Source organism: Acinonyx jubatus, chromosome B2, assembly GCF_027475565.1.
Source record: "Acinonyx jubatus isolate Ajub_Pintada_27869175 chromosome B2, VMU_Ajub_asm_v1.0, whole genome shotgun sequence".
NCBI lineage: Eukaryota > Metazoa > Chordata > Mammalia > Carnivora > Felidae > Acinonyx > Acinonyx jubatus.
In genome coordinates, this window is record NC_069385.1 from 116,198,230 (window position 1) to 116,214,608 (window position 16,379).

Consider the following 16,379-nt stretch of genomic DNA (forward strand, 5'->3'; position numbering starts at 1 on the left):
CTCTCTCCCTCTCTCTCTCTGCCCCTCCCCTGTTGCGCGCACTCCCTCTCAAAACAAATAAATTTAAAAAAAAAAAAAAAAAACCCTAACAGATAATAAACTTCTGCTGGTTTAAGCCACTGCTATTTCTGATCTCTGCTCACCAACTGCCAAATGTAACTGGCAATTGACTCATGAATAAACCAATTAAACATGTTTTCTTAAATTACTCATCGCTGACTTGCAGTTCAAAGGCCAGTCACCACCTCTAACCTTTCTGGTCTTTGTAATATAACAATAGTTTGCCACTAATTCGGGACATCAGGCAGACGGAGGGATGGAAGCAACACAAGGATAGGGTAGGACAAGGTGGTGGAACAGAGGATAAAGATAATAAAAGACGGCAGCAGGAGGGCGAGCAGGAAAACGAGGGGCAGAAAAGAGAGGGATGTGGGGGGAAGGCAGGGAGGGAAGAGAGGGCAAAGCATGTGAGAGAAAAGGAAAGGGGAAGATGACGGGCAGGGTAGAGACCATGGAGGAGAAGGGAAAGGGAATGGTGTCAAGATGTGCTGCCACAGCAGTCGCCAGTGAGTTAGCACTCGCCGTGGGCTGGGCATTATGCCACACACTGGGTGATTCTCTCTAATCCTCATCCCCCTGAGGTAAGCGTTACCATGCCCATTTTACAAATGAGGTAACTGTGGCTCTGAGATATTAAACAATTTCCTGTCAGTCACAGAAAGTGGTAGAGGCAGAAGACTTTCCTGAAGCAGCCTTAAAAGGAAGGGAGGAGAGATGCCACCCTTCCCTCTTTCTTTCTCTATCCTACTGCCTGGAATGCGGAAGTGATAGCTGGATCCATGGCAGCCATTTTGGGCAATGAGAACAATAGCCACACCCTAAGAATGACAGAGCAAGGAACTGGAAGGAGCTTGGGTCCTTTATGATGTAGTGGAGCTTCCACAACTACCTGAGACTACAGACTACCTAATCCACTTGGAGTTCCTATCCATAAATCCATCTATAACTGCTTTAGATCTCAATTTGCTCAATTTTCCTCCAATCCTCAATAACAGATTCCAAGGCCCACTCCCAGAGATCCTGATTCAACAATCACTTTGAGATGCAGTCTGCTAGAAAGATGGAGTCAGACTAGAAAAGGCAAAGAAACAATCTTGAGAGTCCACAGGAAAAACCTTGATGCCTCAAAAGTAGCAACTGTTGATTGGTGATCTGTCCCAGGAGACCAGCCAAGTGCCATTGTAAAACTAACCAACCTGTCAATATTTAAAGAAATGGAAGGAAGGAAAAGTTCATAAAGACACATTTGGGGCCACGCCTCAGAAACATAAAAGGTGGTCCTAGTAATCTGAGACCAAACAGTAACAGTGCTAACAAATCATCCAAGAAAAAAACAGATGGTCTAACCCTCACAAAGAGAAGAGCTCCTTTTGAGCAAGAGTACCAGGCTGTTAAGAGGGGCAGATTTGCATAGAGCAGCATCACTCCGAATTCGTCTCGCACGGATGGCAGCGGCTTCCTGCGTGCTAGACATTCTCTCCAACTAGACCGTAAGGAGAGCGGCTGTGTTATTACTGTTTCGGTGTCTTCAGCAAGAGTGCCCAACACGGAAGTGAGCACACAGGTGCTGAATTCACAGCTACAGACTGGGAGTCATCAGGAAAGAACTAACGAAACCACAGGTTTTGGCTAAGCTGTCTGCCAACCCCTAGCCCTGTGCCTACCTGCGTTGAGACTGATTCCTGAAACCACAGCGAAGGGGATGGAGAATGAGTGCTGTCATTGTTCATCACTCCCACCAGACTGTCTGCTGGACACCCTCTGGGGATCTCCAAAGAACAAGTTCCCTTCACTTCTGAAACGATTCCTGTTTTGGAGTCCCATGAGTCCAGAGAACATGGGCAAAGCTAAAGAGGGCTGGCATAGGACTTGTTTAGCTCTGTCCCAGGGGTATCCAACCCACCCTTTTCAGCTGCTGAACTCTCCGTGGGGTAGAGACCTGAACTGGGCTGTAAGCCATGGGTGTAGGTGACCTGTAGCTCTCAACACCAAGCTACTGAGATTTAACACCCTGGCCTCCTTTGGAAGCCCCAGCACATGGAATCATCCACTCCTAAAGCAACTGTCCCTTTCAGAAATACAGCCTTATTCTAAAATTAAAGGTTCTTAGGGTCCACTAGGGATTATAATTAGTTTGTGCTCCTCTGCCTGGCACTTGGAGAAGCCAAGTTTGGGGACAGAATGTGGGCATGCATCCTTAAGGCCGGAAACTGCTTCAATTTCGCAGGATTTCGTGGCTTTTTCTGGCTGCTGTCTTGCTTTAAGTCTCTGGCACTATCAGCTAGACTGAGAACTGCTACCTTGTGTCCCAGTCACACTTCCATCAACTTGGCATAAAACTTGCCAAAAAGACAAACTTTCTACTCTCTCTCTTTCTCTGCATTTGCACCTCTTACCACTCCCAGCTTGCTTCTATTCAACCAGAGAAATTCAATATAGTTCAACTCCACGGGCAATAGTGAACACAGACACCAAGTGACAGACAGAATGCCACGAGCTTCAAACACCAAGAAAAATAAGACCCTGTTCTCAAGGGGCTCAGAGTCTGGTAAGGAGACACATAAATAAGCAATGACCCACAGAGTGATAATTTCTACAGAGACCCCAAGCCCAGAAAGAGTAGCGGCTGCTCCGTCGAGGGGGATCAAGGAAGGAAGTCAAGGGGAGACAAGCACTACTTGGGAGGAACGAACATGTGCAAAGGTGCAGAAGTCGGACAGTGTGGCCTACTGGAGAGCGCAACCACGGAGGGAGCTAACAGGGATTAGGTTACTGTCAGATGCTGCTATTTTACAGATGAGAAAACTGGAGGCAGGGAGGATTAGAAACTTGTCTGAAATCACAAGTTACAAAAGCATGAAGACAGGTTCCAAAACAAACAGTTGGGACTCTAAAATCTAAGCTTCCAAATATCACAGTACATGGGGTGCAAAGAGTTCAGTTTGCTGGTATAAAATTTAAGAGCTAAGCTTATGCAGGACAGGTACACAGTGGCTGGATCATAAAGGGCTTCACACACTATGCTAGAATTTGGACTTGAACTTTTGGCAATGTAGTATCACTACAGTTCCCACTACAGTCACATAGAAATACTAGATAAAATACTAGACAAAAATATCCTTAAAAATACACCCAAATTTGAGGGGTGCCTGGGTGGCTCAGTCGGTTGGGCGGCCGACTTTGGCTCAGGTCATGATCTTGCGGTCCGTGAGTTCTTAGCCCTGCGTCGGGCTCTGTGCTGACAGCTCAGAGCCTGGAGCCTGCTTCATATTCTGTGTTTCCCTCTCTCTGACCCTCCCCTGTTCATGCTGTCTCTCCCTGTCTCAAAAATAAGTGTTAAAAAAAAAATTAAAAAAAAAAAACAACACCCAAATTTGAAAGAAAGATGGGCGCCTGGGTGGCTCAGTCGGGTCAGGATCCAACTTTGGCTCAGGTCATGATCTCGTGGCTTCTGAGGTTGAGCCCTGCATCAGGCTTTCTACTGACAGCTCAGAGCCTGGAGCCCACTTCGGATTCTGTGTCTCCCTCTCTCTCTGCCTCTCCCCCGCTCTTTCTCTCTCTCTCTCTCAAAAATAAATAAAACATTAAAAAAAATTTTTTTAAAGAAAAAGGAAAAAAACCCATATGCCAGAAATGACAAGAAAAATGGAAACATGAACAGTAAGTGGAGTGGACACCAAAATGACCCGTAGACTTTTGAACCCACATCTGAAGTGGTTTGAATAGCTGGCTGTGGCTGTGAGCCCCAATACCAAGAGCCTCAAAGGACTGCCTAGCTCAGGAAAGCCACAAGAAGCTAGCAATTTCTCCAAGGCTCTACTGGAGGGAAGGAGGTCACCTAGAAAGCTACACTACTAAGCAGTTCCGCCCATGGATATGAATCTGATTTTGTACCAAGGGGGTGGGGGAAGAGGTGCCAAACTGAGAAATGAACATAAAAACTGATCCAGGACCACTCAAGCACCCATGGCCCCACCAGAAGCAAACTGCTTTTATGGATATTTTCACAACCCAGGACACAAAACCTACCCATAAAACAGTCCTTCCTGAAGATAAACTCACAACTCAAGTTATAACATTTATTTATTTTTCAGAGACAGAAATAGAGCATGAACAGGAGAGGGAAAGAGAGAGAGGGAGACACAGAATTGGAAGCAGGCTTCAGGCTCTGAGCTGTCAGCACAGAGCCTGATGCGGGGCTCGAACTCACGAACCGTGAGATCATGACCTGAGCAGAAGTTGGACGCTTAACCGACCGAACCACCCACCTGTCCCACAACTCAAGTTATAAACCACACAAGGAAATAAACTACCAAGAGGGACAAGCATAAGACCAAAAAAGAGTAGTTATCATTCCAAGAATCAGAAATAATAAAACAATCTGAGACTATGAAATGAGAACATTTAGATCATTAAAGAGACAAAGCAGTACAGAAAATACAGACGCAGAGGCTTGGATGGTAGAATGGTCAACATATATCTAAGAGGAATTCCAGAAGGCCAGAGTAGAGAAAATGGGAGAGAACCAAAGAGATACATGAGAATTTCCCAGAATTTTATTTTTACTTATTTTTATATTTTAAGTAGGCTCCACACACAATATGGGGCTTGAACTCATGACCCCAAGGTTAAAAGTCACATGCTCAAACAAATGAGCTGGCCAGGCACCCCCGAGAATTTCCCGGAGTTTAAAAAAGAATTAAATGTAAGATGTTAACATTAGTTGAAGGTGGGTGAAGGGATACAGAAACTCTCTAAATTTAACTTTACCTAAAATTATTCCAACATAAAAAGACTTTTTTTTCAAAAAGTGGATAGAAGTAGCACACCAGATCCTGAACAAGAAAATGAAAAACAAATCCACACTTACTTCCAAATGGTTCTAAGCAAAAACATATAGAGGTAGAGAGAGAAATATATTAATTAAGCGTAAGTAAAAAGGGTATAGGTATTCACTATACTATTTTCATGTATTTTCAAAGTAAAAAGATGGGGGGATGTGGGAGTAAGAAGAGAAATAAAATGTATATATTTTTTAAGTTCATTATTTTTTTTAAAATAATCTCTACACCCAATGTGGAGCTCAAACTCACAACCCTGAGTTCAAGAGGCACATGCTATTCCGACTGGGCCAGCCAGGACTACCAAGATGTAGAATTGTCAAACCAGTAAAAGGAATAAAGAAATCTAAAGCAATCTAACAGAAGACAGGAAAGGAGAAAAACAGGCAAAAAAGGAAGGTATATAGAAAGTACTTAAAAACATAATATATTTAAGTCAAATACCAAAAATGTAAATAAATTATACTCATTTAACACAGATTTTCAGATTTGATTTAAAATTTTAAATCCAGTCACATTCTATTTATAAAAGAAAGCTCCCAAAACGTGAGGACACAGAAGGTTGAAAATTCAATGCAAAAAACAACCCCAAGCTGAGGCAGCACCAGTGTCATCTGACATTAGGGCAAAAAGCAGAAGAGATATTTAGAAGGAAGAGTCAACAAGACTTGGTGACTGAGAGGGAAAAAATGGAGGCCAACCATCAGGTGACCAGGGGCATGGGGATGCTCCCTATAAGGCAGGGACTGTGGGAAGAGGAGGTCTGGCAAAAAACATAGGGGTCCTTTTGGGGCATGCTGTGTTTCAGGAACTCTAGAGACCCTCAGGTGCAGATGTCCTGTAAGCAGTTACAGACACAGTCACAAGTCCACTGGGTTATTCTGGAGTTTTCCAGAGGAGATTCTTAACACTCAGTATTAAGAATGTACATAGTTACTGTTTCTCTCTTTTTTTTTTCTTTAATTTTATTTCCTTTGAGAGAGGGCATGTGTGCACACACGTGCGTGCATGAGCAGAGGGGGGGCAGAGAAAGAGGGAGAGAGAATCGTAGGCAGGCTTCTCTCTGTCAGCGCAGAACCCAATGTGGGGCTCAATCCCATGACCCGTGAGATCTTGACCTGCCCTGAAATCAAGAGTCGGACACCTAACTGATTGAGCCAGCCAGGCACCCCTCAACCAAACCTCAAATGCCAGCCCCAAGACTTAGACTTACAATGACCTTGGCAGTAAACCTGTGTTTCCTTCTGATGCGTGGCTCATCCAAACAAGGCCCCTGCTGGGTAGAAAGGCAGTGACAGATTTCAACAGTGGCAGTGCCTAGGACTTCTGGAGTCACTTCAAGTCCCGTGTACACAGTGGAAAGCTCTTTGGAAGGAGGCACCCTGTATTTCAGAGCCATCGTAAAAAGCCTCACCAGAAGTGGGGGTCAGGAGCCAGAGGGCCTCTATGGTTTGCTACCAGTGGGTTGACCATATCAGCGGCTAAATCCCAAGGTTGAATTCCAGTAATCCAGTAGTTTGCCCAATCCTGCTCCCAGGGGGTATACAGTGGTGTAAAGGATAACCATAATACAAGAAAGACTATGACAAGCCCCACAAGAGAAATACCGAGAGCTCCGGGTTTGAAGAATGGCAAGCGCTCTGTGCAGTTCAGGGGAAGAGTCATGACTTCATGGAAGAGGCGACATCGGAAATGTTCTTACTTCCGTCCCCATTACATAATTCCAGGGGCACCAGCCTTCCTGCAGTTGTGCCTCCCAGAGGCTCAGGACCTCCTCGGTGTACCAACTCCTCTCCACAGTGGAAGCTGGTGATTTCTAATAAAATCTATTAAGTGCTTACAAAGAATCAGGCACGTGCTGAAGGCTTTATGAGCATTCTTTCATTTAATTCCCTCAATTACCTTCTAAGGTGTGTACCACTGTTATTCCCAGTTTATAGATGAGGAAGGTGAGGTTCAGAAAGGCAAAGAACACTTCCAAGGTCACTGAGGTAGGGTCACAGGGCCTGAATTTGAACCCCGGTCTACCTGCAGAGTCCACATCCTTAATTACTTTGTCATACCACCCCAGGGACACACATGTCCTGCTTATTCTCCTAGACGACCACGCCATCACATTCCTGTTCCCCGGCTAGCACCAGGCACAGCGCACAGGTGAAGAACACTGGGGCAGGACGACAGAGCAGGGGGGTTGGATTTGAGTCAGAGCTCCTGGGCTAGGCCCGGCTTGAGTGCTCACTGTGGAGGCTGAGCGAGTCTCTCCAATTACAAAGCAAACAGTGTCAGGCACCCGTGCTAGACATTCCTGCATAACCTATTCCTCACAACAATCCACCAGCCCCATTTCTTAGAAGAGGGAGCTGAAGCTCAGAGGGGTTAATAATCTGTCAAAGGCCCTCAGCTACTGAGTGAGAGAACCAGGATTTGAACCCAGACCTATCTCCAAGGACCGCACTTGTAGCTGCTGTGCACACAGCCTTGAACATCTCCAGACCTAGGAGTGAGGGGGAAGAGAAAGGCAGAGAACCCTGCCTTTGGACTCAAGAAGATTAAACAAGATAATATACCTGTAATCACTGTAAACTGGGAACACCGTCCCTATTTCAGGCCGAGGGGAGGCCCAGAGAGGAGGTCAAGGAGCACAGGTTTGTAGACAGCTGCAGAGCCCGGAAGAATCCTGCAAAGAGCCTTTTTCCAAATCATGTCACATTCACCAGGTTCTAGAGATCAGAATGTGGATATATCGCTTGGGCAGCCACTAGCCAACCCACTAAAGGCGTGAAATCATTAGAGTGGAGACAAACATGGAGAGAGTGGGAGGGACACTTGTGGATGGTAGAGGAGAGAAGGGTTCAAGCTGTCATAAGGCTCCCAGGAGCTGAGAGAATGGCATATTACGAAAAGAAACAGAGGCGTGGGAAGAGGGGAGACAAAGGTGAGCTCTGCCTTGAAAACGGAGCACTCCAGTAGCCTGGTAGACACGCGGGTCTGGCATTCAGCAGAACAGGATCTGTGGCAAGAAGTTCTCTATTTTTGTCTATGAGGGAAGAAGGTCTTAGCCCCAGGAAGGGCCAAGAGGAGCAGCAAAAGGGCAGACCACACAGCACACTCACAGGCAGGCAGAGGAAAGAGGAAGAGGAAGCAGGGCACAGGGCAGCAAAGGCACGGTCAGAGAGGACGGGAACAGGGGCCAAGGGAGACGAGACGGTCGGCCTCAGAGAGGGCAGGGGCCAATCTCTTTCTGGGGCTTATTTCCACGGTCTAATAAGGTGGTGGGCAGAGAGCAGGCTAAAAGACTCAAACAGTGAACAATTACGTGAGAGACCTAGTAGGAGAGATCTCAGAGATGCAAAAAGAAGTTATGGCACCTGTAGCACTTGGGATGACCACGGTTCCAAGACGCAGCAGGATCCCAGGAGAAAGATGGGAGTGAGTGGGCGAAGGCTTGGCGCAAGCTCTACGTGGAAACGTGATATGAAAACCATGAGAGACAAGTGTAAGGACAAACAGCCAGGTGTTACGGAGAAGGTGAATTACTAGGCTTTAACTGGCCCCACGCAAGGACACAGGAGCCCTCTGCTACACACAAGCACTGCCCTGGCCACCCACCTCCTCCTTCAAATCTCGTGTCCACTCCATATACTTCTCTAAAAAACAAACAGATGCCACAGCTTATCTGTGGAGGAAAGGGCTGCTGTGAGACCCTGAGACGTGCCCACACGTCCCTGGCAACTGTCGGGGGCGGCTCTTCGTCACGGACGAGTGGCAGGCTTTCCCAGACAGGAACTGTGTGGAGAGGAGCAGGGGCTGCGGCCAGTGGTGACTCAGGCAGTGTTTACCAACCATGTGGGTGCCCACCACCTTCAGAGAGGGCACACTGGGTTGACTGTGTCACACTTCCTGGAAGCATTTCTTCATTTCTATTTTTTTAATGTTTATTTTTGAGAAAGAGAGAGAGCAAGCGTAGAGGGGAGGAACAGGGTGAGGGGGAGACAGAGGATCTGAAGTGGACTCCATGCTGATAGCAGAGAGCCCCGTGTGGGGCTCGAACTCACGAACCGTGAGATCATGACCTGAGCTGAAGTTGGACATTTAACCAACTAAGCCACCCAGGCGCCCCTCTTTATTTCTTTTTTTGAAGACACACAACTTCCAGGGTGACATCTCTCTTGGTAACTTCAAAGGCATTTCAATCAGCAGCTGGAAACAACATCTTACACATACTTGACCAAGCCAACTTTACTCACTCCCCAATATGTCCACACGTGACAGGGATGCCACGCAGCCTCTCTAAGGAATGATACAATGCCCACAATGAGGACCCAGGAGTCCAGAGCACCATCTTCTTCAACAGGCAGGACTCTGTGGCCCACAGAAAGGGGCATGTGACCACTCACTGACTCCTAAATTAACTGGTTCACAGGTCAGAGAGTGCTATATTACAAAAGATCACAGGATTTCCTTTATAAATTAAGTCACATTCAAGGGGGCAGGGAGTCAAACAGTCTCATATACTGCAGAGAGATGGTAAATTAGTACCATTCTCTGGAATTTGGCAATTTGGTGAAGTTTATCAATAGCCTTAACATTTTGGATCCTTCAAAATTATACAACCAAATACCTACCAAGTAGCCAGGAACAATGCCAGGTAGTGGGGAGACAATGTTAACAAGACAGATGAGGTGGCTACCCCCAAAGGGCTTCTGTTTGGGTCAGGAATTCAGACAATTAGGCAGTAAATTAACAGACAAGATGATTTCTGAGTACAGGAAGCATTAGATATAATAGCAAAAAAGGATAAATAACCTAAGGGTCCATCAGCAGGATTGGTTAAATAAATAAGCTCAGATACACTCTTAAGATGGAATACTGCTCTGCTTTGTCAAAAATGCATTTTTGAAAACTATATTCAAATTGCTAGTGATATAAACGTTTAAAGCAGGTTTCAAAATAGTATCACAGCTATGTTCAGTGAAAGAAGACAATCACAGAGGACCACATACTGTATGACCCCATTCCCATGAAATGTCCAGAGAAGGAAAATCCGTGGAAATAGAAAGTAGATTAGTGGTTGCCTAGGGCTGGTGGCAGGGGAGGAGAAAACGGGGAGTGAATGCTAATGGATACAAGACTGCCTTTTGGGATGATGAAAAAGTTCTAAAACTAGATTATAGCAATGGTTACACAACTCAGCAAATATACTCAAAGCCATCAAATTGTACATTTTAACCAGTGAACTTTATGGTATCTGAATTGTATCTCCGTAAAGCTGCTAAATAATCGTATCACAATATGACTTCAATGTGGCTTTCTAAAAGAGGATGTATAAAGGTGTGGGGGGGGGGGCGGTGAGAGACACAGAGAGAGAGAGAGAAGGCACAAAAAAATGAAAGAATGAATATCCATCAAAATATTAACTGTGGTAAGTCTCTGGGAGGAAGATTCTAAGGTAATTTTTATTTTCTTCTTTATATTTCTCTGTAATTTCCAACTATTCTAAAATGTAGTTATCAGTTGTTTAACTGACAAAACAGCTAGGGTTTTAAAAGCTACAAGAGGACCTTAAGTAGGTCCAAGACACAGAACTAGGAAGGTCTGACTATTGTCCTAACTTGGATATATGTATCCAAATTAACCTTATTTGTATATAAGGTTGTCCCAGCCTTTGCACCAAAGATAATTAGAGAGCTAAGCAAACAAATTCTGTATTCCAGATAAATCAGACCAAATAGGTCCCAGTTAAGAAGGGTCTGCTGACCACTGGCAGAGCTTACTCCCCTCTGCAAACACCTTAAAAGAAAACCAGTTGTCACCATAATGTTCAGAAACTATCAAAGAATGCAAAAGCATATCAAAGATTTGAGCAGATGCGTCAGAAATCTCCTGGATGCATTCGGGAGTCACTTCCTGGTTGTAAAGAGTGAGGCCCTCTGGACAATCACTGTTAGGCCCCACTGATTCCTCTGATCAGTGACCTCAAAAGAAGGCACCTTTCTTTTCTTTTTTCTTTTCTTTTTTAAGAAGGCACCTTTCTGAGAAGTCGGTGGTTCCCCAATCAGGCTGCCCTCTCAAGTTAATGGGGAGTTTTACAATGCTGATTCCTGGACATCATTTCTGGAAATTCTAATTCAAGAAGTCTGAGACAAGACCCAGGAATCTACATTTTTTCCAAAATTCCTTGGTGAATCTGCCAGCTGAGCCATGTCTGGGAATCACTGGACTAGATACTGTCGGGGACAACTAGCAACCAGGCCAGCCTGCACATCTGGCTGCAACACCACAAGGATCCCACAGGACCAGCGCTGGACCGAAATGCTACAAAGTGCAGAAAGGGAAACTCCATGGGGAAATTCCATGCGTGTCTAGCAAGGAGCGCCGGAGTCTGGGGAGGCAGCTAGCAAATCCCTACGAAAAAGCTTGTTTTGGAAGTTTCTCTCAGGCTCAGTAATCTTGGATGCTAACCTGGGAAAAAGGGGTAACCAGTGCAACTCCTACTCTGGGAGACCAAAAAAAGAATCATTTCCTCTAACAACATATACATGAGCCAGCAAGCAAGCTTTGCAGCCCCCAAGGAATCAGAAGCAGAAAGGGACACGATATGGTGTGGCAGAAAGAGCTCTAGTTGAGTCACACAGATTTGGGTTCAAATCTCTGCTCTCCATGACTGGCTATCTGTGGAGTAAAGATGGCTACAATCCTTTTGCTACTCCTCCCATCAAGATGTGGAGTCTAGTTCCCCTCCTCGAATCTGGGCTGGCCAGTGACTGCTCTGACCAGCAGACTTTGGCAAAGGCACCACCACAACAGAACATACGGGCTGCCGAGAGAACGTGTAAACCTAGTGTTCAAACAAACAACAACCCCACAGTAAGTACCCTTTCACCAACAAGCTCCCACTTGTAGAGCCCTTTTCAGCCAAGGGTACATCTTCATATACAAAGTACAGGGACTATTTACGATCTCCCTACAATTGGGAGGGACCACGCCAACAAGTGCCCCATATTCCAAGGATGACTCATCTTCCCCCACCACACCAGTGTCCCCTCTGGTGTCTCTCCTTCCTGTTACAGTGTCATCTTTGTCCTAGCCACCTGGGTTCAAAACGCCAACCTCTCAAGACTCCTCTGTCTCTCTTCAGCATCCAGGAACGGCCAAGGCCTCCCCAGTCACCCCCATGGCTACCAAAAGGCCGTCTTCAAGGCCAGGCCGACCTGAGGGCTCCTCTCCAACTTCCTAGCTGTGGCCCATACACAAGCCTCTTATCGCTTGGAGGCTTTAGTCTCCTCAGCTGCGAAGTAAATCTGTGGTCGTTTCAAAGATAAGAAAAACGCAGCCAAAGTACACAGTACAGAGAAAGTGCTCAATATAAAGCAACTGTTACTATGGGCCAGCAACTTTTCACCGAGGTTAATAAAGACATCCCCTAATGTCTCTCTCTGTCTCCATTTTGACCCCTCTAGTATAATGCTAGCAGATTAACTGTCTAAAATGACAGCTACCACATTATTCTCCTACTGACAGGCCTTCCTCTGGCTCCCCCTGTCCTCACATCAATCCCAACTTCTCAGCCAAGCGTGTCAGATTACCTACAATAATGGCTGCATACCGCCATGCTGGCCTGCTCCAGTCAACCCCATCCTCACTACAACTTGCTACTGGAGGTGGTCTTCTAAACTTGCTCGCAATAATACCTGCCTCCTGACCCCCAGAAACTGCAAGGTCATAAATGTTACTTGAAGCCGCTAAGCTCTGGGGTAATTTGTTATGAGGTGATAGACAACCAATACTCTTGATTTCCCCGAACACATCTGAGCTGTTGCTCCTTGACTCACATCTCTGCCTGCGGCACTTCTTTTCAGCCTGCAGGGCCCACCTCATATGCCAGTGCTCACCCTGAGACTTTTTTTATATTTTTGAGAGAAAGAGAGAGACAGTGTGAGCAGGGAGGGGTCGAGAGAGAGGGAGACACAGAATCCGAAGCGGGCTCCAGGCTCCGAGCTGTCTGCACAGAACCCGGCGCAGGGCTCAAACTCAGGAACCGTGAGATCACAACCTGAGCCGAAGTGGGATGCTTAACCAACTGAGCCACCCAGGCTGAGACTTTCTTTTAAAAAAAAAAAAAAAAAATTTTTAACGTTTATTTTTGAGACAGAGAGAGACAGAGCATGAACGGGGGAGGGTCAGAGAGAGGGAGACACAGAATCTCAAACAGGCTCCAGGCTCTGAGCAGTCAGCACAGAGCCCGACGCGGGGCTCGAACTCACGGACCGCGAGATGGTGACCTGAGCCGAAGTCGGACGCTCAACCGACTGAGCCACCCAGGCGCCCCTGAGACTGTCTTAAAGTACCATCAACTAGCCTCCTCTGGGAGCCTTTCCCTTTTCCCCACCAGCACTGTTCCCAAGTATGTCTCCATCCTTGCATCCGTCACACTGTATCATCATCAACCTGTTTATCTGTGTGCAAAACGACAGATGGCAAGGTTATTCACTGCCGCAGAAGACTGGAAATCACCCGCATACCCATGTAGCAAGTGAGGGAGCCGCAAAAAAGAATGAGGAAGCTCCATAGTGTACTGGTATGCCAGGAGGGATAAGATACAATATGTGAAGCAAGGAGGCAGACCAGTGAACACAGCTGTCTGTTCGGCATGGTGCCGGTGCTCGGCACCGTCTACTACTGCCTGCGGAGGCGGCAGGAGGAGAAGCACAAGAAGGCGGCCGTGGCCGGTGGCCTCAAGAAGACCATCATCAAGCTCATGTATGGCCCGAGATGGAGGCACCTGGCCCGGGCCCGCTGTCGGGACCCAAGGCCATGACCCTCATCCCATACCTGCCGGCAGCCGCCAGCGAGGCGGAGCAGTACAGCTGGTGGATAGCGGCAACACGCCAAAGGCCAGCAAGGGCAACTCCGTGGCCATGCGCCAAGGCCAGCGCATGGGACAGCAGGCCGAGCGCAAGGACTGCGAGCTGGGCCAGCCCAGCCCTGACAGCCAGACCTCGGTGGCCTAAATCTCCACCATCGCCAAGGAGGGGGACAGGGTCAACCAGATCATCAACAACTGCATTGACGCTCTCAAGTCTGAGGCCACCTCCTTCCAGGGCGGCAAGTCTTTAACATCTGTCTATATTTGGTTGGTTATTTGCGTATTTTTGGACCATGTGGGGTCAGACTGGTATTTGAATAAAATAACATATCAAAAAAATGGTTGAAACAGTACATTTTATGTTATGTACATTTTACAATTAAAAATAAAGAGCCGGGGTGCCTGGGTGGCTCAGTCGGTTCAGCGTCTGACTTCAGCTCAGGTCACGATCTCATGGTTTGTGAGTTTGAGCCCCACGTCGGGCTCTGTGCCAACAGCTCAGAGCCTGGATCCTGCTTCAGATTCTGTGTCTCCCTCTCTCTCTGCCCCTCCTAGCTTGTGCTCTGCGTGCCTCTCTCTCAAAAATAAACACTTAAAATAAAGAGAGAAAGAAAGAGCCAATATGGGGCGCCTGGGTGGCTTAGCCGCTTAAGCATCCAACTCTGGAGTTTGGCTTAGGTCATGATCTCATAGTTGGTGAGTTCAAGCCCTGTATCAGGCTCTGTACTGATAGTGCAGAGCCTGCTTGGGATTCTCTCTCTCCCTCTCTCTCTCTCTGCCCCTCCCCGCCTCTCAAAAATAAATGAATAAACCTTAAAAAAAAATAAAAATAAAGAGCCAATAAACATAATAAATAAATGAGTGAGGGCACTCTGCAGCCACTTGGGTAGTTCCTCAAAATGCCAAAGTTAGCATATGACCCAGCAATTCCATCCCTAGTTATATTCCCAAAAGAACTTAAAGCATATATCCACACAAAAGCCTGTCAATGAATGTTCACAGCAGCCAAAAAATGGAAACAACCCAAATGTCCATCAGCTGCTGAGTGGATAAACAAAACATGGTATTTTCCATAAAGTAGAATGTTATTCGGCCATAAAAAGGAATGAAGTACCATTGCATACTACTTAGACAGCAAGTACACAGATTAACCTTGACGACATTATGCTGAATGAAAGACAGACACAAAAGGCCACACACTGTAAGATTCCATTTATGTGAAATATCCAAAATAGGGAAATGCAGGGAGGATAGGTTAGTGGTTGCCAGGGGCTGAGGGGAGAGTGGTGCCAGGGGCTAAGTCCAAATAGGTACAGGGTTTGTTTTGGGGTGATGCAAATGTTCCGGAATTAGAGGTCATCAGAGAGAATACACCAAAACCCCTTGACATACATGCTTTAAAGTAGTGAATTTCATGTTATGTGAAGTATATCTCAATTTTAAAATGCTAGAGAACTATGGGGTGCCTGGGTGGCTCAGTCGGTTGAGCGTCCAACTTTGGCTCAGACCATATCTCGCGGTTCGTGGGTTCAAGACCCACACAGAGAGCTCTGTGCTAACAGCTCAGAGCCTGGAGCCTGCTTCGGATTCTGTGTGTGTGTCTCTCACTCTGCCCCTTCGTGCTCTGTCTCTCAAAAATGAATAAACATCAAAAAAAATTTTATAAGCTAGAGAAATATATACAATGTAAAATAAAATAAACTGCTCACATTTTGCCTTGGGGCTCAGTGATTCAAAAGCCTGTCCCTGTCCGTGCCCTCTCACCCTGCAAGGCAGCCTGTCCATCCCCTCCACCTCTGTGTCCCCTAACACACTCTGGCTGCTCACCAGACCTTCATTGCTCCCATGACTTCCTACTTTTGGGCTCTTGGGCAAGGCCTGTCCCTGCTTCTTTAGACCCATCCCTGTCCTGGCAGATCTCCACCTCCTACAGACCTACCCAAGACCGTCTGGAGGCTGAGACACCAGCCCCAAGAGTCACCCCAGACGAGCTGCCCAATGACCAGGACTGCAGTTACAAGCATGTGTCAGCTGAGGGATTCGGTTTCACGGAGGAACTTAATTATAGCTCAGGAGTGGAGGAAGGGAGAAGAGCAGTGCATGCTTGAGGGGATGTACAGGAAGCTACCCTGCTCTGTGGCCCAGAGGGTTTCTGCCAAGTTGTACCAAGACTGGGATCCACAGGAAAACAAGTATGATCCAGGAAGGCCCATAGGAACACACAACTTATAGAAGTCATCCTGTCCATAATCATGAATTCCTGGCCTCACCATGTAACACCAGCCTGTGTGCAAATCAGAGGGGCCCAGAAAAAAAGCTGAGATGCCAAGTCTCACTCACCCTCAGGGCTCAGACAAGCCTTTTACTCACCTAGTGCCAGAGATCTCATTTTTTTTTCTGTAAGAAGTAAAGGGGAGGCATAGCTCATTTCTCCCAGAATACCCCATCTTCAATTTTCTCGCTGGCTCTGAGCTGTTTTTCTAGAATGGAATCTGAGCCGCTGGGGGTGCTGGGAACATCTTCCTTATGCCTGACTACTATGCTCAGATCCCTGCCTATTGCCCAGTGAGGTGCCACGGAGCAGCTGCTGACACACAGAGGCCAGCAGGGCC

The 16,379-nt window shown here is 46.7% G+C and overlaps 1 protein-coding gene across 6 annotated transcripts in view; it reads right to left on the reverse strand.

Annotated features, from left to right (window-relative positions):
* Positions 1–16,379, reverse strand: part of PPARD (peroxisome proliferator activated receptor delta) — an 82,058-nt gene that overhangs the window by 49,230 nt on the left and 16,449 nt on the right. The window lies entirely within an intron of this gene.